Genomic DNA, 25,680 nt, shown 5'->3' on the forward strand with positions numbered 1-25,680 from the left:
AAGGATGAAGATGATGGTTAACATCATAAGGAATAGGAATTTGATAATGAAGAGGTAAAACATTATGACAATATAGATGATGAGGAATAGGAACATGAAGCTACTGAGGAAGATCTCCCTAAGGTTTAGAACATTGAGGAGACCAATCCTAAGAATATTGTATTATTGTTCATAGCCTCACTTCCTTAGTCTTCGAGTGAAGCATTGAAGACATCAAGCTTAGACACTACTACATTTGACCTCATTTTTCTACCAAAATTTTTGACCATCAATCAAAAAGGATTAGGTTGGTCGGATTGTAGAAGGAAATTTTTCTCTTTTTTAAAAATCTAAGTCGTGTTGGTCAAAATTTTGACCAACATGGGCGTTAACTTTAAAATGAAAAATCATTTGATTGAGTTCACAAAGGCACTAGAGGATTGTTAAGCTTTTAAGTTTTAATTTGCAAATGCAGGCCATGACACATTAAATTGTGAATAAGGCCTAGTATGGTTGATTTAGGGCCTTCCCTTGCAAAATACCACTAAATATTCCTTCAATATCGTGCATGTCAAATGATTAGAAGCCCCTCTATTTTCATTAAAAGCTATCACATCACCTAATTTTCCTGTGAAGTTTGAGATTCTACTTGAAGAGTATAAGGCATCCATGGAGTTTGTGCGTAGGATGGACGAAGCACTGGATAAATTGTATGCATTTTCCCATTTGTTATCCCTTGCCAGAGAAGATAAGCTATGGTGGATTATTATTGATGCTACCATCATGGCAAGGGCTTGTGAGTTTCCTAAAGAGGCACTTCATGATGTAGCACAAGAAACAATAGCCATTCTTGTTGACCAAGTCAACTCCCTTGTTTCCATTTACCAGTAGTGGAGTGAGAGCTCTAAGAGATCAATATGGTGGATTGACAAATGGACAACTATAGATGAGCTATGGGCCACCAATTTCTTTCCACGAGATGGCTAGAAATGCAGTATGAGAATAATTCGAGCAAAGGCCATTGAGAATAGAAATGTTGCTTAGTGGTGTAGGGTTCGAACCTTCGACGAACCCAACCCCAATTTCTAGTTATAGTTTGATGTTCATGATTTTTTGGAGGGAGATGACGTGCTTCTACAAATTGGTGTGGTCAATGACCACCCCATCACTGTGCACATGTTTTTGATGGAGTCCATGGAAGTTGTCTGTTCTTAGGAGGGACTCGAAATTGGGCCCTCCTTAGGGTTGGGTTACCTGCTAGCTGATACTGCGAAAGAGTACATCAAGTTTTCCCTGGGCTAAAATGAGGCTACCCTAACTGATAATAATGTTGTGGAAGGTCTTCTTGGGCACTTGATCAGGTACCTTACCTTTTTTAGGAATATTTGTGTGATTTGTGGGCATGAATGGCTTTCTGATGTTCTATAGAGTAGTACCTATAGTGATATTTGCAAGGCTAGAAACAAACATTATGAGGATGCAATTGCGAGGGTTTTTTCTAAGATGAAGGTTTCAGAGATAGAAAGGGCAAGCAGGAGAGAGCGTTATGTGAGAAACTTTTATAAAAAAATGATTGAGGGATGCTCAAGAATTGGGAATCTGTTGTGTATTGTTGTTTTGGATGAACCAAAAAGTGGGAAGTGTAGAGATGATGGTTTATTTTGTTATGTAGAGGTAGTTGGTAGAGTAACGATAATGAAGTTGAGGAGCATAACATTGGCTCTACAAATCTCAATTTTTGACTTTTGGATTGATGATGCTAAGAGTTTTAGAATAAAACCCTAAAATCATGTAAATAAAAAATTTCTAAGTTAAATCAGCCAAATTTTAAACAATTAAGAATGCTCGCTTAGTCTGCCATCTTCAAATTATCGATTACAATCTCATGTCCAGCCGAATCTCCCTCTAAAATTTGTAATGGATTTTGTGGAAAATTATGAATATTGTTGTAATGGCCAAAAACCTTCTGTCATTAGACTATCAAGACTCAAAACCCTTAAATAAATTAGGATCATATCTTTTCCTTTTCATCTGCAATTATGGAGGAGAAAACTTATTCTGGGCATCTTCGGTCGTATATGAAATGCAGGATGATTTATTTATCATCTGTTTCACATTTGAATTCAAAATTGATTCCATAAAATTTTCCATGAAATTGAAATTGAGATTGAAGGAACTGGTTCAAGTTTTGGTAAAGAGGCGAAAATGGTTGCACAATTTGATGTTTCTTGGTTTGGGATTACTGTTAGGGTTAGTCATGGCATTGGCATTTATTCATAGCCACATTGCAGAGGGGCAAAAATTGATGGGGAAGCAGAAATGAGGAGCTAAATCAATAAGTCCAAGAGCTATCTAAGAAATATTTGGTTTAAGAGTGTTGAGGGTAGCTTCACTTTAAGGTTTCCCTTGCATATCTTGTAATACAATTATTGCTAGCTCTTGTGTACCATGAAATGATGTAGTCATAACTTTTTATTTGAATTGGGGAGACATTTATAGAAGCTATATTTTCATTATCAAGATATGTTACAGACTAAAATTTGATCCCCAATTCTGAAAATAACCTATGAAGTTTAGTAAAATTATAAGGTTGTGAGTAGAAACTCAACCATTCTGCAATTTTTTTCATTGTAAGGTTGATAGATTTGAGTGAAACATCTTCAGCTTGATAGGTGATTTGGTTATGCAGGTTTGCACAAGGCTCGCCAAACATATGAAGAATATATACCCAAACTTTTTAGTTTTTGGCACAAAGGAATGGCTCAAGAGGAAATCAATCACAAGGAAGCTCCTCCTCCCCTTGCAAGCATCTCCAAGTGTGGTTCTAGTTCAATAGCCAAGCTTAATCCCAAAGGCCATGATGATTCCAAATTCACAAATATGCCTCCTGCCAGTGTCTTGACTAGACTTATTCTTATCATGGTGTGGAGAAAGCTCATTTGCAATCCTAATACTTATTCCAGTCTTATAGGCCTCACTTGGTCTCTCATCACCTTCAGGTTTATTTCTTGCTTCTACTACTATTGTGTTGTATCAAATTGTTCTAAAGTGAGTCATTAATATATTAGAGTTCTCTGTTTCCCACTATTAATTAACAATTATTCTAGCCATATCTGTTTCTCTATACAATTTTTGTAACCATTTCTTGTTGTTGCTAAGGTTACCATTGTTTATGGTTTATGTTATATAGTTCTATCTATAGGGAAAGAGACCCAATAGCCACCTAAACTATAAATCAAATTATGCCAACTTTTTTAGTAGACCTCCTTAGTGACTGAAGAGCTTAAAGCTAAGATTTCAGCATTTGGGCATTTATAGATCTCTCTGTAGAGGCCGTGGAATTCAAAGTGGTCAAAAAGTGCCATCACTCACATGAAACCCATTATGTTCACACCTCAATAGTTTCTCACTTAAAAAATAGTACTTGTGTCACAAATGGATGAATTAGCAACTAAGAAAGTTAAAAGATGATCAGCTATTAGTACATATGTGATCGGCTATTACTACACATATTATCATTTTTTAAGACTTTGTAAAAGCAATAATTGTAGAGTATCTATCAGAAAACCCTGACAATAATTAGACCCTTAACGATTATTGGGTCTCTTCCCCTACTGCCATATGGCCTTTTGTATAGGATTAAGTAGACAAGGGAAAATATTACTTTTGAGGATTGTACACAAAACATTGAATTCTTTCAATTAACAGAATTAAATCTATAGGTTGTTATGATGGAGCACATGACCTTATACTTGTGAATATTAGGATCCATGTTAATTGAATATCATCTTTATGTGAATTTCTTTTTAGTAAGTGAAAGGGAATACAAGTTTTCAAAGTGTGTAAGGATTTTTATGACATATAGGTGTATGAATAAATGAATCTATGTTGTTTTGTATCAATATCAAACATCTCTGATATATTTTCATGATTTTATAATCATTTTATCAGATGGAAAGTTGAAATGTTTGCCATCTTAGAGTAGTTAATAAGAATATTGTTTGATGTTGATCTTGGTCTGGACATGTTTAGTTTGGGTATGTTTTGAATCCTTCTCTATCTCTCTCTTTGAGGAGTTATTTTGCACATCCTAGAGCATGGCTTAACTAAGCCTTGTAAACATCTAAGATTAGATTAAGATTTTAGTGAGTTTGTCACATAGAAATAAGTTTTAAGTTATTGTAATGGATTCACTAATATTGTGCTTCAAGTTTCTTATTTGGGTCAGAAGACTGTTCATGGCATTGCAACCCAGAATCATAGCATGTGGGAATTCAAATGTAGCATTTGCAATGGTAGTCAAATTTCTTACTGGGCCAGCTGTAATGGCTATAGCTTCTATTGTTTTTGGTCTAAGGGGAGTATTACTACATGTTACTATTGTCCAGGTATGTAGCTGAGTCATAGGATATGTCAAATTTCATCCATGAAGTTCAAATTTCAGAAAAAAATTATCCTTTCCAAACTTCATCTGAATTGTATGAATTTAAAACCTTGTGACTTATGCATCTAGTAATGCTACAAACCTTTTGAGTGGTACTTATTGCCAAAACCAACTTAAATTAGGAACCATTTTTTCTCTCTAAATCTATTTGTTGTTATTTTTCTCAATAAACATAGATTTCCGATTGCTAGGTTTTCTATCTTAGAATTTAAGGGCGATAGTAGAGATGTTCTTATATAGTAGTCTTATTCATCAAACATCTAGAGATCTCTAGGTTGTCTTGATTTTTGGTACTCAATATATGCATGTGACTTTTTCTTTTTTGACATTTGTAAAGCTCTTTTTGTTTTAAATACCACCATATTGCAACTATATTAGTTTCATTATTCTCTCCAAAAGTTGCTCTTTTTTTTTCTTTTTCCTTTGAGTGACTAGACTGGTCACCTTCATCTTCTTTTATAGTTATAATTTTCTACAAATGTTCCATTCATATGAGCATCAATATAAGACCAATACAATTTCAAGCACAACAAAATACTAGTACTAGCTTCTTTCAAGCAACTACACTAGAAACTACATATGGAAGACCAAGAGTCCCAAATCTAACTTGAAATTATCATGAATCACAACTTAGAGTTTCCTATTAGATGTCCCTTTGGGTTTTGAACTTAGATATCTACAATGAAAAATCCTTCAAAAAATAAAGTTGAACCCCTTGGAGGCTATCTTACTATTTTTGAAAGTTGGTCTCTTATTTTTTCAATTATTTTTGGTGCAATTGACATAATCTTCATATTGCCATTCAAAATTTTTTTCCTTGATTCTTTATCTTTTCTTTTCTGGGCATGTGAAACCATCCTTATTTATTTCACTCAAGAAACTATAAGACCTTGGGAGACTTTCAACCATGTCGAAGGTCAAACTCTTCCTTTTCTAAGCAATTTGGAACTCTTAAACAGCCAGAGTTTGAACCTAGCCCTTGTGTGAGGCAATGCCCATCTCTACCAATAAAATATTTCCAATTCCAACCAAATTCTTCTCAATCTATTTTGATTGAATATTTTTATATCATCCACAAGTTATTTAACAACATATTAATTATTTTTGTTGTTTTTATAAAGCAAAGTTGGATTCTTAGGTCTTCTAACATGTTTTATTTGCATGGCACATGTGGAACTTCCTCAGGGAATTGTTCCCTTTGTATTTGTTAAGGAGTACAATGTACATCCACTTCTTCCACCCTCTCCCAAATTTGTTCTACATATTTTGAGGTTTTTTTCCAATTTCTTATGGAAAATCATGTGTAAAAGTAGGTGATAGTGTTATTTGTACTAGTGTCGGTCTCAAATCAATTATCCACTTTGCAAAAGCGTACAATTGTAGAGAAGAGTCTCCCAAACCCCCCTCCCTAATCTCTCAGCATCTCTTTGTAATCATTTGGAAAACATTACCTTTGATATTCCACTTGTTTCCAGTCTATTTGCATTCAAACTCTTAATTGAAAAGTACATGTATGTAAAGACTCTATTGCATACCTCAACTCAAGTTCAAGTAGACTATAGAGAGAAAATGTAAATAGCTATCTTTTTCTACTATTTTTTGGCATGCAAGCACAACTGCAATTGGGTAGAAGCTTCCCAAGAGTTTGGAAGATACGCTCTTCACTCTTGTTAAATGAATCCCCTACCTCTACATACACTATCTGAAACTTTTATCTACCATGGTTTTCCTCCATCCTCCTTTCTAGTTCCTTCCTCACTACTTGTAGAACATGCTTGTTGCAATCTAAAGAAAGATTGCACATTTTCATCAACACACTCTCTTCCACTTCTTCTTTCTTTACCAAATAAGACCAAGGCCAGTCTACCAATTGTCCATTAGCACCCTCCACACCCACAAATTTGCTTCCACCATGAAATAGTGTATGCTCAATAGTTTGCATGAACTCATCATCAATCTAAGACATTCAAGGCCAGAAGATAAGAATAAAAAATATAAGTGCAAAGAATGTCTTCCAAGCTAAGCTCTTCAACAATCAAGCTTTCACTAAACAAAAAGGTGAAATATTTTCCTAACATCAGCTCCAATCAAGTTCAATGACACACTTTAAGCACTAACTTGTTTAGTGGGTTCATATGAAGCAAATTTCTAGATTAGATTGTTTCATGTGAAGAAAGTTTTTATTTTAGCTATTTTGAATGATTTTTACATCAACGTTCAAATCACACTACGTGATCCATCATCAGGATGTAGGAACAAAATGGAGGATCCATCATCAAGATGCAAGAACACAAAGGAGAAATAATCACAATATGTGATCCATCATTAGGATGCAAGAACACAAAGGAGGATCCATCATTAGGTTGTCTTGCATCTTGATGATTGATCATCCTTTGTGTTCATGTGTCTTGCATCCTGATGATGAATCCTCCTTTGTGTTCTTGCATCCTAACAATGAACACAAGGGAGGATCCATCATCAAGATGTCTTGCATCCTGACGATGGATCCTCCTTTGTATTCTTGCATCCTAACAATGGATCATCTAGTGTGATTCAAAACATTGATGTAAATATTATTCACATAGTCTAATATTAAAACTTGCTTCACTTATTAATGTATTTGTGAAAATCTGATAGATTAGATGGTTCATTTGATCCTAAACAATCCAAAAATTAGATTGTGATGTTCAAGCTAAACCATTAGAACCTTATCTTTATACTCACCCCAGTGCCAGAGACAATCAAAGGGTAGCTTTGTCCTACTTCTTCCCACCTCTAAATTAGTGACTATGATCCATCCATTTCTAGAAATAGTAAACTTTTTATCTCAACTATGATGTCCACTGCCTCTTCATCCAATGATTGACAATCTAATTCTCTCAATGCCATAAGTGAAGTTAAGGGTCTAAATCCACCATTGAGTGCCTTCAAGTTGTTGTACCCTTTGATGGTGAGAAATTTCAATGATTTAAGCTCTACAAAATTATTAGGAAGACTATTTAGGTGGTCACATGCATCCAGAAATGATGATTTCAAACAACTCAGCTGCCCAAATGATTTTGGAAGGCTCTATAACTTTGAATAGTCACTCAAATTGAGAAGCTTCAAACCACATAGATTGCCAAAGCTCTTAGGTAATACAACTAGTTCTTTGCATTCAGTTAAAGACAAAATTGCAAAGAGGATAGATTTCCAAAGTTGTCTGGCAAAAATGCAAATGCCTTGCATTTAGCCATATTTAAAAATAGCAATCATTTAAGCTGTCCAAAGGTGGGCCTTTCTAATGGCCACACTAACTTCTCTTGTTGGCCTATTATCAAAAAAGCAAACAATGTCTAAAAAGGCCTCCTTTGAAAGATTGTCCAAACTTCTATATATTTCATCCACCACAAGTCCAACATCTCCACCAACTAGTATGGATTCCATGAGGAATTCCTTGAGAGACCTAACTTCAGAGGCACCGGAAAGGTGATTTTTTTAATTTGATCCCAATTAGTTCTATAACTAGAGGAATACCACCACACATATTCACAATCTCATCTATGCCCAGGGGAAGTGATGCATTGGCACTTCCTAGAGTTATCTGAGTAGGAAATATCTTTCTTGTGAATAACTTGGTAAGACAAATGTTTTTCTTTTTTTTAAATAATGGGAAAACATTGGGTTAGTGTTAAGTTTGGGGAATAAAATTGGTCAGGGTTAGATTAAGGAAAAATTAAAAAACAACTAGTGCAATAATTATCAAAGTCCAAAAACCATAATTTTTTTATGAAATTTTTTTTCAGAGATTGGCAGAAAATGACAGTTTTCCTAATTTATTCATAATTTTTCACCCTAAAACATTAGTAACAATCTACATCTTGCACGATATTGCAATCTCAGCAACTACTAGCTATCATCAGTTTGATAGGATGGGTGCAAACCCTTCTTTCATTCCTATTGCATTTAAAATTTGTTATGATCTATGTCTTGTCCCAGTTGTACTAATTGAATGTTTATGTTGATAAACTTTAGGCATCAATAAGAAAACTATACCAGTGCTTGCTATTTCACACATGGAAGGTATTTGGATGATATCATGTAGAATTTTTTTGTATCACAACCACATTAATAGCAAGTTGTAGGAATATTATGTGTATGTTTTAATGAGGAAACTCAAGGGATATAAGACAATGCAATTTTATTTTTATTATGGTTCCAAATTAATTAATTCTCAATTTGTAATATAATTATCTCACTAGAAGGAATGCTAAATTTTGAATTGCATTTCAAAAAATATATAAAAGAGAATCGTAGAGGGATAAACATCTAACTATTATGTAGTTTTCTTTGCAAAATCCATTTTTGAATAGTACAAGTGATATATAATTTAGTTTCATAGCCTAATGCTCTATTAGTGTAGAAGTTTTGATTTTTTTAAGGTTATGTGATGTTCACATATATGTGCATGCTTTCTTAGGTAGTTACTGGGGATTCTGTCCTTGTAAAATTCACAAAGATCAAGGATGCATTGAATCAGAGTTTAAGGGATCTAGAAGAAATGGTGCCATGGGATTTATCCAGGTAGGTACGTGAGTCAAAAATTAATGCATCTAAATTTATGCATATAATGTACTACATAGAAGTTAGAAACTTAGAATTATGTTTTGATAGTTTATAGTTGGATTACTTTAGATGGTGTGGATGAGATGTAAAGGAAAAATTCAATTTGTTTGTGATCAAATTTCATTATCACTGCATAGCATGGTTGATTCTTACAAAAAAAATTAGTTGATAATACTCCACTAGCTACAAAATATTTAATTACATTTGGCTTCCACACAACTAACACTACATAGAAGTACAAGAAAATTACTGGAAGGAACTCCATTATTTTATTCATATGTTAGTGGTATTAAATATTTTAGAGATCCTACTGAAAAACATTCTGGCTTTATATGTACATTTTGAATTGACTCTTTTCCTTACAAAACATGCACCCTGAAAAATGTCAAACTTTAAATTGGATTTTGTAAGTTTTCACTTTTAAGATTTTAACATTATTTTAGGAATGAAAATTTGACATATAATGAAATTTATGCACCTCTCTTCCTTTCTACAACACCTGCATCCACACAACTAATGAGAAATTATGCTAGAAATATTTGTTCTTCTATTTTGAGAAGTAGGCCCACAACTTCTTTAAAAATGCATCAATAATCAGAAATGAACGTTTGACTTCAGACACATTGAGTGGCTTCATTGGAGCACATAAGTCCACATAAATCAGGTCCAAGACTTTGGTGGTCTTCCATTCTTTGTCAGTATCAAACAAATGTTGCCCTGTTTTCCAAATTCGTTGTTAATTATTATAACATCAGGAGATCACATTTGAAGGAAATAGACCCATTTTTGGGCAAGATGGGATTTAAAAACTGATTTTGCATGAGTATCAAATAGTGTAAATATAGTTATACTAATTATTGTTGGTCAAAGGCTTGATGCATCAGTTGATTGTCATTTTTTGTGTTACATATATCTAGATTGCTGAGATTAAAATTTTAAATTTTTTTTCCTTAATCCCTCACAATTTCTTGTTTCATTTTCTTACTTATTTATGTGTATATACATGTACATGGTGTTTGCAGAGTAGTAAGTTCAAACAACCTATATTTAGTAACTTATGATACTTTTCATTGAGGAGATTTGTAGGTGTCTATCCTTGAAGGATTAGTGAACAATGGGAAGAAAGTAGTAGAAAATGATATAATAGGACTTACCAAGCTCCTCATGAGACAATTGGTAAAGGAAGATGTAATTACAGCTGATGGGGATGCCAAAGTGCAAAGAAGACTACAGGTAATTTCTAGTGCAAATCTCATTTTTTACTTGGTATTCCATATAATGAGAAATAAAGTTCTCTACATTATCATGGGTTGTGGAATCTGCTATCTCTAAGCCAAAGGGTACTCATGAATATTAAGAAAATGGAAAATCATTAATGTTGTTTGACAAACTACCTGATGGGTATTTGGAGTTTGTACTATTGAAGGTGAGCAAGTATTGTTGTTCTTTTAGGTGAGTGCTTAGGTTAATAGAATTATGTTTGGCATGATTCATTACTTGAGATACTTATGGACTATTCATATTCATTTTTTGAAATGAGGTAACTATAAAAAGATGACACTATCTAAGCAATTTGTCGAGAAGCATGCAAACCATTTGCAAAGGAGTGGTCACTACCTTAAAGTTTAAGTAATCATAGTTGAAACATATAGAAAGAAAAGGAGAATCAGAAATATTTGGAAAAATAGAGAAATCTATGAGACCAATATTTCATGGAAAAAAGGGCATGGTAATCGATCATGAATCCCACCCCCCTATGAGTATTGTCATTAGCAAACTAAGATTGTGCATTATTTTCTAATGTACACAAACTTTAGGAAAACTAATAGAAAACATGGTAAATTTTTCAAGAAAAGCAAAAGAGTGTAGATGGATCATCATGATCCATGATCTTTTGCATCCTTGTACACTCTTTCATCCTGATGATGGATCATGGAGTATGATCCGAAACATTGATGGTTAAAATTGGCACACAATCATTCCCAGAAGTGTCTCAACATTGTCATGAAATTCTACTATCTCTAAGCCAAATAATACTCGTGAATTTTGTTGGAATAAGTACTGATGGTATATGGAGTTTGTAATCCTAAACATGAGCAAGTATTGCTGTTATTTTAGATCAATGCTTAGGTTAATGAGATTTTGTTGGCATGATTCATTACTTGAGATACTTACAGACTGTTTAGATTCATATTCTGCAATGAGTTAACTATTAATAGATGACACTATTAGGTAGGCTATGGAAAGTGATTTTATAAAACATTTGCGAACTTACAATTTACTTTACTTGAAAATTTTACCACATTCTCTATTAGTTTTCCTGAAGTTTGTGTACATTAGAAAATAATACATAAGTTTAGGTTACTAATGAAAATATTCATAGGGGTTGTGAGATGATCAATTACCATGCCCTATTGTCCATGAAAGAATGGCCTCATAGATTTTTATTTTGATAAGTATGAGATATTTTCCACATCAACTCAAATTGTGATATTGCTATTAGCATTTAACTATGTAGTTTTTGAGTCAAACTCATTGACTCATGATAGCAATATCACAATCTGTACATTAGAAAATAATACATAAGTTTAGGTTACTAATGAAAATATTCATAGGGGTTGTGAGATGATCAATTACCATGCCCTATTGTCCATGAAAGAATGGCCTCATAGATTTTTATTTTGATAAGTATGAGATATTTTCCACATCAACTCAAATTGTGATATTGCTATTAGCATTTAACTATGTAGTTTTTGAGTCAAACTCATTGACTCATGATAGCAATATCACAATCTGACTTCTATTTCCAAATATATTATATAGTTCATTGACCTTTTATTTCTGTAAGTTTGCACCATGATTTTTAAACTATAAAGGCAGTAGCCACTCCTTTGCAGGTGGTTTGCATACTTCTTTAGGCACTCAACTAGTTTTAATTTTTTACTTTGCTACCAAACTAGCAGCTCTTTGTCATAAGGAGTATATTTTGCTTCTTTGTGTTCACTTTGAAATGCATAATGTCTTTTACATTTTCTTGCTCAAAAAATCTTTAGAATACCTTATTTACTGTTAAATGTTATTTTATTTCTTTAGAAGTCATTCATGCTTATTATAGTTTTTATCAATTGAGTTATTGATGCAAGTAGTGTAAATGGATGAAATCACTGTGAAAGTCTCCCTTTTGATTCCTGTTGTAGGAAGTTTATTTTAAATTAATCATCTTTTAGAGTATTGTTTAAAATATGGGAGAATGTATGTAGGTTAGGAGAGTACAAAAGTGCATCGAGACTTTGGATGCTATGAATGTTCACAATTCAATGCCAAAATCATTTTTGGATCACCCTATAGTGACAACAAAGTGGAAAACATTTGATTCCACACCTCCTAATTCAACATCATCTGCCACTCCAAAGTGGGAGCTCTTTGATTAAGCATGAGGAGAATATGCATTATACCTTAGCAATTGTATTCCATGTATTGGTATTTAGCATCTCCCCTATATTCTTATTGTAATTTGTTTCTCGTGTCCATTCTGATTTGTATCCTCATGAAATAAACAAGAATATCCTGCTTGCCTCCTAATAGTATGGAGATGGAGATAAACATATTATTCCTGGTAGCGTATATCTTTGGTATTAGATTTGAAAAACCTCTAATAGGATCTGCAATATTTGCTACGATATGGGCCAGTATTCAGACTTTGAGAAGACATAGGATTTGGGTGGAAACTGAGCACGTGAAGAGTGTACTTCCACATTGATTCTTGCATCATTGTTTTGAGTAAGCTAGCTCAGTGAGAGGGCTCAAAGGTGATGTTGATATTCGTAGTCCTACCATTAGGAATGTTGCTTATTTTTACTTCATTAAAATCCAAAATGTGATCTGTCATGTACTTAGAAATATGATGTATGTCTGAGCTAAAATCTAATAGATTAGGGGACAATATTCAAACCTGATGGATTACAAGACATTAATAACTTGGATTGAATGTGATGTATAAAACATGTGATTTTTTGCGATGCTGAAGAATTTCCTTGTACTAATTTCATATGTCTACAATCTTGGAATTTGAGGTTAAATGATTGTCATATTTTTTTATCACATTTTAGGTGCTAATAATTTTTTTTTCAGTATTGAAGAGTACAATACTTTTAACTGCATCCACTTAAGCTATAGGTAAACATCACTTGCAATATGGTACTATTTATGTGTAGCTCATATATCTTCTATTCAATAAGTCAAAGATGAAAATAGCAATCACAGAATGATAAAAAAGTTGGCCAAGGTTTCTATATAAGAGATTTTACAACTACTTTCCAAACATAAACAACATTAGTAGTTTTTTGATGAGTTGGAGGAAGGGGAAAGTTTTGTTCTGATGGGTTTAGTCCATGTTTGTACAATTGAAACCAAAATTTCCTTTATTTCTCTAGAGATTATGGGTTCATAACATCTTTGAGTTCAAGTTTAAAGGATATCATAGATAAATTTTGTGTGCAACTAATTTCTAGCATGAGTAATGGAGATTGAGGCCATGCAACATAGATAGCTTATATGCCTCCACAAGCCAAATATATTATGGATGTTAATGACAGTTGCATTTGTTCCTTGATCTGGAGTTTTTTTTATTACTTACTTTCCAAGATCAATTTTTTGATGAATGTTGATCATGAATGCATTTAGGAGAACTGGATATATGCTACAAAGAACATTACCCATTTCTAACTCAACATCTATTATTTTTTCAACCCTCACATTCACATCCATTTTGGCTTGATTGCTATGTTAGATTCCCTTCAAAAATTTATCATATATATAGAATTTTACAGTCTTTGACTAAGTAGCCAATCCTTATTCTAGTTCAGGTTGGGATTCAGTCTCGAGGATATGGCAATTTGTTTGGTCTGATCCTAATTTTGTGTGTGTGTGTGTGTGTGTGTGTGTGTGTGTGTGTGTGTGTGTGTGTGTGTGTGTGTGTGTGTGTGTGCGTGCGTGCGTGCGTGCGTGCGTGCGTGCGTGCGTGCGTGCGTGCGTGCGTGCGTGCGTGCGTGCGTGCGTGCGTGCGTGCGTGTGTGTGTGTGTGTGTGTGTGTGTGTGTGTGTGTGTGTGTGTGTGTGTGTAGACAGTTTTGGAAAAAGTATATATTTATGTATATTCATAGTTTCCATGCACATAACATGTCAATGTGCTCATTCATCATTAGTTCAAAACTTCAAACTTTCAAAAATATAATGATAATAATAATAAGTTAGAAGCCTGATTCTCATAAAATGATAAGTCCAGAATTGTCAATATATGATTATTTCATATGCCTCCTTAACAAAAATCTGAAAATGGATTCTCCTCAATTTCTTTTGTCTAGAAGTCTAGATTCTTATGGATCCTACTAAATTTCTCGTGGATCTAGGTGAAAGTTCCATAGAGAATCTATTCCATTTGGGAATCCTACCCAGATTCAAGAGGGATCCAGTATCCTAGGTCTTTGAATTAAAACTTTAAGCACTGCAAATTCAAAGCTGCAATTCTTGCGTGATCTTAATTTCTTGTGTCCTTGATGTCTAAAGTTGCTCCTGTACAGATTGTCCAAATTAACTTAATGAAGTAGTCCAATGGCAGCATTTTGGCTTATGGGATAATGCAATAGTCTTGAGCTATCTTTTGGTATGTATGTATATATGAGTTAACTGTTATATCTTTTGGTATGTATGTATATCATGCAGTTGAGATATCATCTCCAGTCCATTTCTGCTAGCTTTGTACTCAAAATAAAGGATGCAAAACATAAGCATTAACAGATAGGTCTTCTTTCAGGTGCCAAAAACTTTTTAAGACTCCATACTAAGATGTTGTATACGTTTTTTGATAGCATGCTAAACTTGAAAGGCCAAAAGAATGTCAGTTCAAATTGTTGAGGAATGGTTGGATTGTTTCTGTCAAATTGCACCTTGTTGGCTCAGCTAACTTCTAAGCACATGTTTATTTCAGCTTCCAACTCCCACCCCACAAGACAACATAAGTAGCATACGATATATGAAGTAGAGCCATCTTCTTGAAGTCACAATGATCAATTATGTGAAGGTAGGATGCCCAAAAATAGATAGAAGACCTGTATTTGGAAATTAGCTTGTTAGTTAGCTCCAATGATAATGACTGCAACTTCTTTATTACAAATTTATGGAAATTGAAAATTCATTGGGGCAGTTATAGCTTTCCTATCTCTAGAAGCCTTGATGACATGTACACAATAGCTACATTTTTATACTTGTGCAAAAGTCACTTGTGCACTAATAGCCAGTTATTGTGAAGAATTTCCTGGGCTTAAAAATACATCTGCAAGGGGACTTGAATGCAATTTTTTATACTTGTGCAAAAGTCACTTGTGCACTAGTAGCCAGTTACCATGAAGAATTACTTGGGCTTAAAATTTAGACTGCAAGGGGACTTGAATGCAATTTTTTATACTTGTGCAAAAGTCACTAGTGCACTAATAGCTAGTTACTGTGAAGAATTACTTGGGCTTAAAAATACATCTGTAAATAAGAAATCATAGTTTCATTGTTCCAGTACATTATCTGCAAGTTTTGTCTTCTTTACATTTTTAATTTTGTTTTGTATGGAGTAGACTAGGTTTGGCAGGTGTAACTTTAGAACTACTATAGTGAGTGTTGATAAATGTCTTGTCAAAAATTGTAACAAGATGCTAACTTTATCAAACATAGGAAAACCTTGTTGTAGAAAAAAAGGAACCAAAGGGGACAAAGCCCTCTCTTATGAATGCATTTGGCCATATTTCCTTATCAAAAGGGCTCAATCTATCTGGTCTGTTTGAGAAAAACAAGGTATGTTAATTTTTAGGTATTTAAAATTTCTCTATTTTGAAAAATGTTAATATAATTTTTTATTTAAGGCCAAGTCATTTTGCTTTGGCATGGTATTATTGAAGTAAATGCTAAAAATCACTATTGAAAGAAAAATCTATTAAGAAATATAACCTGTACCATACCCACATAGAACTGTTCTTTCTTTCTTGAATATTTTAAGCTACTGAGTCTTTTAGGTCTCAAACACGATTGATTTTGATGTGTATTGTGCAGAGTGTAAAACAGGAGGTACACTTCACGTCCAAGTATCTAGCTACTGAGATCATCACAAAAATGGAGGAGCATGCAAAGCCTCTTGGTTTCAATGTTAAAAGAAGAGATTACAAGGTTATGTTTTTTCCCTAAGATTCCTCGTTTTAGTATAGTCTTATTAGTTGATTTGGTGATGTCTGATCTTGGCCGTATTAACCAATCTATCTTATCCGTCGAGCTCAAATATTTTTCTTTTAACAAACATTCTGTAGTACCAATGTCAAGCTCACATTTCCTTGTGAAGGATGAGTTTGTGATGTGGTGAGCTTGATAAGAAACTTTGGTTGAAATGATAGTCTTCTAGCAAAAAATTGGTAGGATTAGTATGAGAATGGTTGCATTTGTCAGTTTTTGACTCTATTAGTAGCATGCAGTGAAGGATAAATTGTCTGCATCGGTTATCAAAAGACCCTTGTGCTTACAAACTTTAATATTTATATTCATTGGAAATGGTTTCTTTGACTATTTTGAACTCTTTAAGGATCCAAGCATAGGCTCAGGTCATAGCTCCCTAGAAATTTAATGCATTGAGCTCGAGTAGCATTTTTTTGAAATGATATTCTTGCTTTAAACAAAAAAGCTGAGGTTGAACTGAATCTGCCTAGTCTTGCATATCCTTATCTATTAACAAACTATACAGGGAAAGGCAATGGCATGACTACATGAGTTACTGAGAGACTGTGGGGCTTATAAACTTTGAATATTGATCTTCATCAGAAAGTCTCTGACTTGTAGCAATGGTTAAAAGAGATTAGAGGTCGTAGCCTAAGAAATTAGAATCCATAGTACCCATAAGAACATATAAATTTATCAGTGATTCCATGATTCATAGTCATGCTGCGACTGCATACCACCAGTAAAGATATTCGGGCAACAAAATATGTCCCTTAAATTTAACAAAAGGGATTTTTTGCATAATTTTGTAAACATAATGTTACCATTCTAGGAAAACCTCACAACCATGCTGTAGTTGTATAAATACTTCTTCTAAGACACTAACTGTGCATTGAACCAAAGAAAAAAATCAAATCTTGGTTATGAATTATTCCTGAGCTGACTCTAGCAAACATGATGCCCCATGAAAGAGGCCTTGCAAAGAAGTCTCCACGATTTTTTCTTTTCTCGAGACTTCAAAACAAAATAGTAGAATAGATGTCCAATAACACCTCTTGTAAATAATGTGGAAGAACAACCTACCTATAATCAATATAAAACTATAGTACATATAATAGACATTAAGCAGATCCTAAATTGTTTTCTCTCCAGATTTCTATCACATAAGGTACAATTGCCTATAGGTCCTTGCCTTGAGCCATCTATAGTCACCCTCTCATGGAGGAGCGATGGATTGTTACATATAAGCTTTCGAAAATTACTCTTTTTTAAAATTATTTTCAATAATTAATAAATTGATTAGTAGGAGATATTTTCGAAGTCAAATTGGGATATTGATATAAAGATTCACTTAGGAAGGCCCAATGTTTCTACGAGCATCACTTAGATGCAATGATTGTTAAGTATTCCATTTATTCTTGTGTAAGATGAATTCTTGTGAACCACAACTCCTACAACATGGTCAATGAGTTTAACTCAAAAATTATATAGTTAATAGAAATATCATAATTGTTTAAATATTTATCAATTTACATAAATCATTATGCATCTATTTCCATTTGATATTCCTATTCTATTTGCACAAATGAGGCTACAGACACTTGAAATAGGTTGTAAGGGGCATCTCTCTATAGCCACAAAGGTAAGTTAATTTTATTTTCCTGTTCAAGATTCTTCAGTTCCCTAAAATTTTCTTTGATTAAAAATTATTGTAGTCAATGTCGAGAAATCCAAAATATCAAATTTTTAAGCATGTAACAAACTGAATGTGCACACAAACCCTATTGCTTTTGCTCTCCTAGTAGTAATGTATTCCCTGACTAAGATTGTATTGAAACATATGTAGGTTTTCAAATTTTTTCCCTCTCCTTTTGTTGTGGAAATGAAAACGGCTGGTGGTGATACACTAGAATACACTAGAATACAACAAGGTAATTAAGACAGCAAAAGTAGCATACGATATATGAAGTAGAGCCTTGGTCTTTTGAAGGGGATAAAAGGATAGTAGTTTTAGAATATGGAATTTGAATAGAATTTTTGAGCTTTATTCTAGCTGTAGAGTCTCTACAGGTATCTCTTAGTGCTGGGTAACATAACACTGGGTTTCAGAAATTGGTAGCCCTTTTGTATTCTTTTTCTATTTCTTTGGAATTTTTTTTAGCTTCATTTTTTTTTGTTCATTTTCTTCCTTTTACATTTATTTTATGCTCTATTCACATTCATTGGATAGTTGATCAATAGACACATTGTTGTAGCAACCTACTATTAGAAATTAGTGTTTTAAGTTGTAAAGGGGATCTCAAAAAAGTTCCACTTACAAATATTGTGTGAAGTCTTGTTGCATTGCAAGTAACCAGAGGAGACGGCTCAAAAAGTTAGATGAAGAGATGCAAGGAACCAGACATTGCCTCACATTGTAGACCTCTTTGATGCATTAGAAGCCTTTCATGCTCAGATCAATGCTATCAAGACTGCAAGAAGAAGACGTCCCATGGCAATGGAGGGTATCAATAATGATGAGGCTCTGACACAAGTAGATGCCACATTTACAAATAATGTTAATGATGGCATCATAGGGGACAAAATTCACTATTTCCTAGCTAAGTTTGGCAACAAACCAAGGATTGATCCCCTATTCTACATAGGAAGCTTAAACCCAAAAAGAGTTGTTTGAAGTATAAGACTGAATACTAATATTATTCAGAATAACAATTCAAGAAAAGAATGTGATATAAGATTCAATGTGGTATGAAGATTTGATGCTCTACAATATACTAAAGGATGTGAGTGAAGTATTTGTTGCTCTAGATATATTGGAAGACTTGTGTATCTTTACGTGTTCACTATATATCCTGAAGCAAAGGAGATCAGAGATATATATATGTGGGTAGATGAAAATAAGTCATGACTAATAGTTGTGACTCATAGTTGAGTCACAACGTGATTGTTATTAATTCAGGATAAGACATGGCTTATATAATTTCATTAATATAAAACTTGCACCTAAGTCATATAAGGAACTAAGCGAGCGTAAATGAAACTAATACAAGCTTTCGATATTATATTGAGATTAATATAAACTGACACCCCATAGTTATTAGTCAGTTTTATATAATATGAATAGATATGAAATTATAACTTATGTCATAATTTATATTTAGAATAACAATATATATGTTTGTGTTTGTGTGTGTGTGTGTGTTTATCAAATATCTCATATATAATATAACATAAGAATAATTATAAGGGTTATAAATAACTCTTCAACTAATCTATACATCAACACTCCTTCTTAGATTAGTAAGATAAACACACATAAGAGGTCTTTGATCAGAAGACTTCTATTATGTAATGTCAAATATAAGTATTGATTAATATAATCAACTTATATATGACATCATGTAATGTGAGAATTGGAATATCAATCACATGATATTCACCAAGCTCTCAAGAGCAATGGCCTATCAAAAACATAAATTTAATGATGATCAGCAAGTACTCGAAGTAATGGTCTTCAAAATATCAACACTGGATGTTTACCATATATTCAATAAGGTAATGGTCTGCATAACATCAACATATGATATTCACCATTATAAGATCATATTTGAGTATTAGTCTACAGAATATCAACATATGATATTCACCAAATACTTTTTGAGTAGTGGTCTCCAAAATGAGATGCAAGATATTCACCAAGTACTAAGAGTAATGGCTTCCAGAATATCAAGTCGTATGATATTCACCATGTACTCTATATAATGGGCTCTAGAACATTAAATTTACATAACATTCACCATATACTCAACATATTTATAAGGTATGTGCACACGCATTCTCATAATGCTACCATATAAATATCCATCATGCAAGGTATAATCTATCCTAATAGAAAATTTAAGTTATTATAAGATCGTCACCTTTCAATAACTTCTACAGTTTCAAGTGCTGATCATTTTGAAGTTGTCACTTCCTCATGATGTACACTGGGGTTAGGCCCACCACATAGTCACAAGGTATATATGAATTATAGTCCTCTTGATTACTACAATTTTTTAATATCCATGAGATCCATCACAACATGGTTTACTCCCTTTGAATAAATATGATGTAGATTACTGAAGGTTGATTTAATCATATCCTCTATCTTCCCCCTCTCTTTTAATGTTTACTAAAATGTAAGCCTCACTCTGGATCTTAATCTCCCTTCTTTTCCTGCAAGAACATTCTCGAAGGAAAAGATCAAGGTACATAACTCCTCAAGAGTATGTAGAAACAAATAAATGTGAATTTTATTTAAAATATATTACAATAAGTTGGTATTTTGAGACTCTATCTCAAAAACTATTACCAAGCTAAATTCATTTCAAAAAAAACAATTTACATTTATTTTTCTATTTCATGAAGATGATAAGATAATAGAGAACTCCCTCCGAATCCTATTATTTCATATGTGTTAAGGATATTTGAAGTTCTTTAGAATGTGCATCTTTCTGGATCTATATTAGAATTGCTGACTTTAGCAAAGGATGCCCGATGTTTTAGTCTATCAGGGCAATGAGATGCTAAGTGACCATAGTTGTCACATCTAAAGCACTGTATTTTAGAGTAATCCATATGTTTCCTTTTTCCTTTGAATTTGGGTATCTTCTTTTTATCGACTTGGGTTGTGAGAGCCTAAACATCACATCTAATGGAAGTGTCATCTAAAGACACTAACATGCCCTCCTCTTGTATGCAATCAGCATTTAATCGAGCAAGCTTAGGAATCTTGGAACAAGCACATACTCCTTGTCTAAAAGTCTTCCATGATGATGGCAGTCCCTTTAGAGCAGTCACGGTTAATTCTTTCTCATCATAGATATGACCAATCATAGAAAGTTGGTTCCTTAGTTCTATTATCCTCATGAAATATGTAGAGATGCTTTCTTCTTTATTCATCTTAATTTTGGAGAGATTGTCCTTTAGAGTTAGAATTCTAGTGGTATTGTTTATCTCAAATATTTCTTGAAGTGCTTTAAACATTTCATGTGTTGTGTCTAGCTCTGAGATGATTGAAAGTAAATGGTTACTAACACCTTCCACAATAAACTTCATGGATTTGGTGTTATCATTTTCCCATTTTTCCAATTCATTACTTCTTTTGGTTAGTGGTTCGAATTTTTCAATTAATTGTTTCAAACCATTCTCTTTCAAGGTTAACTTTATTCTCAATTTCCATCCTGCAAAATCTGAATCACCTTTGAGTTTATCTTCTAGTCTCATACCATTCACCATTTTGACAAATGTAGATTTTAAGAGAACTTGATTGCACTAATAAATTTGATCAGGATCACCTTCTTAACTAGTCTCTGATACCATGTTGAAGTATAAGACTGAATACTAATATTATTCAAAATAACAATTCAAGACAAGAATGATATAAGACTAAAACTGGTATGAAGATTCGATGCTCTACAATATACTAAAGGATGTGAGTGATGTATTTTCTACTCTAGATATACTGGAAGACTTGTGTATCTTTATGTATTCATTGTATATCCTAAAGCAAAGGAGATCGTAGATATATATATATATATATATATATATATATATATATATATATATATATATATATATATATATATATATATATATATGCGGGTAGATGAAAAGAAGTCACGACTAACACCCATGACTCTTAGTTGAGTCATGTCTATTAAATGTGACTATTATTAACCCAGGATAAGACACGGCTTATATAATTTCATTAATATAAAACTTGCGCCCGAGTCATATAAGGAACTAAGCAAGCGTAAATGAAACTAATACAAGCACCCAATATTATATCGAGATTAATATAAACTGACACCCCATAGTTATTAGTTAGTTTTATATAATATAAACTGACACCCCATTCTTATAGAATATTATTTTTGGCCTCAGATTTCATAGGATGTGAAGAAATTTTTACAGAGTTGCTAGGTTTGTCAAGTTGCCAAGGGATTTAGTCACAATACTGGACTATATCAGCCATTGCCTATTCCATCAAGGCCATGGGAGGACATAAGTATGGATTTTGTTCTTGGATTGCCAAGGACACAACGTGGTAATGACTTAGTATTTTTGGTGGTTGATAGGTTCTCCAAAATGGCACATTTCATTCCATGCCACAAGACTCATGATGATGTCCATATTGCAGACTTGTTTTTCAGAGAGGTGGTAAGACTACATGGTCTTCCAAGGAGTATAGTTTCTGATAGAGATACTAAATTTGTGGGGTATTTCTAGAGGACATTGTGGAAGAAGTTGAGAACAGACTTGAAATTCAGTTCCACGCATCACCCATAGACTGACGACCAAACAAAAATGGTAAACAAAAGTCTGGGCAATTTGCTGAGATGTTTAGTTGGGGATAAGCCCAAGGGATGGGATTTGATTCTACCACAAGCAAAGTTTTCTTACAATAACTCTATAAATAGGAGTACTAGAAAATTACCATTCCAAATTGTATATGGAAGTAGCCCAAGGACTACACTAGAATTGAGGAAGATAGAGCAAGGGGAGAGGACAAGTGTTGAAGCTGAAGAATTTGCTAAACATATCAAGCGTCTACATGAGGAGGTTTAAGCACACATTACCAAGATAAATCAAGAGTATAAAGCTAGGGCTGATCAAAGGAGAAGACATAAGGAATTCCAAGTAGGGGATCTAGTTATGGTGCACTTACGAAAAGAAATATTTCCAGCCAGTACTTACAACAAGCTAAAAATGAAGAAATTTGGCCCCTACAAAATTTTGAAGAAACATGACTCAGGAAATGCATATGAGGTGGAGCTTCCAGATGTTGTTCACATTTCTCCAATTTTCAACATTGCAGACTTAATAGAGTATCATGATGATGGTGCAGATGACGAGCTGGTGTTAGAGTAATGTCCAATTCCTGCTTCTAAGAAGGAGGAGATAGAATACATTCTAGATCATCGTGTGGGTAGAAGTACTAGAAATAGGCAGTATGAAGAGTATTTGGTCAAGTGGAAAGGATGGTCGATAGAGGACTCAACCTAGATTTCAATAGCTGAGGTTTCCCATTTGGGATTTCCTCTACCATTCATAAAGTGATAGGGTCACTTTTCAATCTACCTTGGGTGTCTGATGCAGGACCATCCAAAGGTATAAGGGCAATCCTATGTCACCCAAAAAAAAATGTACTTAGAATTAGTTTTTGTTTCATGTGTTTTCATTTTTTGATACCCATTTGGGTCAAATAAAGGTTCCAACTCTCACAGTTCCACTATCAGTGTTCTAGGAGAGAGTATTTGAACACCTTGGGATACGTGTAAATGCAAAAAAAATAGGAGTATGTAATTGAGCCATCATTTTGGTGAACTAGGAGGTTTCAATTGGCCAAATGAATGTAATTGTGATTTAGAGCATTCAAGAAAAAGAATCAGGTCAAAACGCCCCACGGTTTGAAAGTTATCAAAAAATTTCGAGTTTTGGAGACCTCCTAAGAATGCTTCAAAGTCAGGTTAGGGGCATTAAATGATGTCAAAAAGGGCCAAAAAATGGGGGATGAGTAAATCAGGTTCATAGGGCTATAGAGCACTTCGAGAGCTTTCTGAAAATGTAAAAGGTTCATCAATTGGAGCTACGATTCAAAAGTTATGCCTCCCGAAAGTTCGATTACCATTTTTGGATTCTTCTAGATTTGCACCAACTTCTAATGTGGCTTCTGGAGCCATCTACTTGGTCGGTGGATGCCTACTAGCACTTTCTAGAATGTTTTCCTAGTTCTTAACCCTCTGGGGTCTATTTAAGGACATTTCTACCATTGTAAAAGGCAGTTCGGAGTGGATTTTGAGAGGAGGCACTAAAAGGAGAAATTATCTCTAGATTTATGTTATTGTAAGCCCATAGGGCATGTTATGAAGTCTACTTTCTCTGTACTGAATGTACTAGCTTATTTTCATAGTTAATACAATTTCTCTTTTCCTGTTGTGTCCATTCTATGCTTGGGTTGTGTCTCCATCAAGTGGTATCAGAGCTAATTTTTCTGAGTGTGTAGACAGAGCACCGACTGTGAGGCAGTTTGCACCAGGACTGTGTGGTTGTGGGTTTGAGTTAAGAAGATGCTTCCATGAAGAGAATTTGCTGGAAGGGTCAGAGCTATTAATCCTAAGGAGGTTAGAGCCCTCCAAAGGTAGGTACAAGCATTGCAGGAGGAGCTCCGTAGAGGAACAAATGTTGCCGCAGGTGATGATATAGAGGATGACAATGGAGAAGAAGAAATTGGACCAGAAGGGGAATTTGACGGGGAAGTTCTAAATCAGGTAGAGGAAAGGCTTCTTAGGGCAATTACTAAATTTGGGAAAAGACATAAAATTGATGTGGGTGTATTTTCAAGAAATCTGAAACCAGATGAGTTGATCGAATGGATCAATGAATTGGAAGAATACTTTGATTATGAGGATATCAGGGACCCAGATAGGATTAAGTTTGCAAAGGCCAAACTGAAAGGCCATGCCAAAATCTAGTGGCAAGAGGTTCAATTGGAAAGAAATAGAAGAGGAAAGGAGAAGATCACAAGGTGGGATTGCATGGTGGACAAATTAAAGAAGCAGTTCATTCCTGTGGACTATGAGCTTGATTTGTTTAAGAAGATGCATGGGCTAAAGCAAGAAAGAAGATCAGTCCAACAATATACAGAGGATTTTTATCGACTTTTTATTAGAGCAGGGCGTGCAGAAGAAAATAAGGAGAAGGTTGCTCGTTATATCAGTGAGTTGTGACATAGCATCCAGGAGGAATTAGGTCTGGTAAGAATGACTAGTGTTGAAGAGGCATACTAGTTTTCCCTACGAGTTGAAGAGAAGCTGAATAAGAGGTTTGAAGGGAGACAAAGAGGGCATGGTCAAGGAGGAAGGGGAAGTGGTAGGTCAACTGGAGGTCAAAATGAAACCCAAAAGAAAAATGAAGATGTGGGTACTAGCAGGAACCAGTGGAATGAGGGTTTCAACCGCTCCCATGATCAAGACTTTGGAAATCAAAGAGGAAGAGGTAGAGGATTTGGAAAAGGAAGAGGAGGCTTGTAGTGCCTCTCCCATTTGACTTTTGTAAGTTGTCCTAATGGATGCGACCTTGATGATCTTTTGTTGTGATGGATCATGATTGTGACCCTGAGTGGTCTACACCATTGAGGTGTTTGGATTTATGTTTCTGTATCAGTTGCTTTGTTTATGCTTTTGACTGATCTTTGAGATTATGATGTCATTTTTGGTTCACTAAGGTTTGTGCCAATGGTTACCAGGATCAATGTGGTATCATGAGGTTGTTCCATGATTATCCTGAGATGTGTGTAGAGGTTGCACTGTGTACTTTTTACCATTCTACAGTGGACTAGGTTCCTATAGCGGTGTTTAGTCA

The 25,680-nt window shown here is 34.1% G+C and overlaps 1 pseudogene; it reads left to right on the forward strand.

Moving 5' to 3' along the window:
* The first annotated feature begins 648 nt into the window (after window positions 1-648).
* LOC149541390 (putative auxin efflux carrier component 1d) overlaps window positions 649-25,680 on the forward strand; it is a 59,344-nt pseudogene continuing 34,312 nt past the window's right edge.

This window comes from Cupressus sempervirens, chromosome 8 (genome assembly GCF_028749045.1).
Source record: "Cupressus sempervirens isolate cs-2001-9-10 chromosome 8, ASM2874904v1, whole genome shotgun sequence".
In the NCBI taxonomy this organism is placed as follows: domain Eukaryota; kingdom Viridiplantae; phylum Streptophyta; class Pinopsida; order Cupressales; family Cupressaceae; genus Cupressus; species Cupressus sempervirens.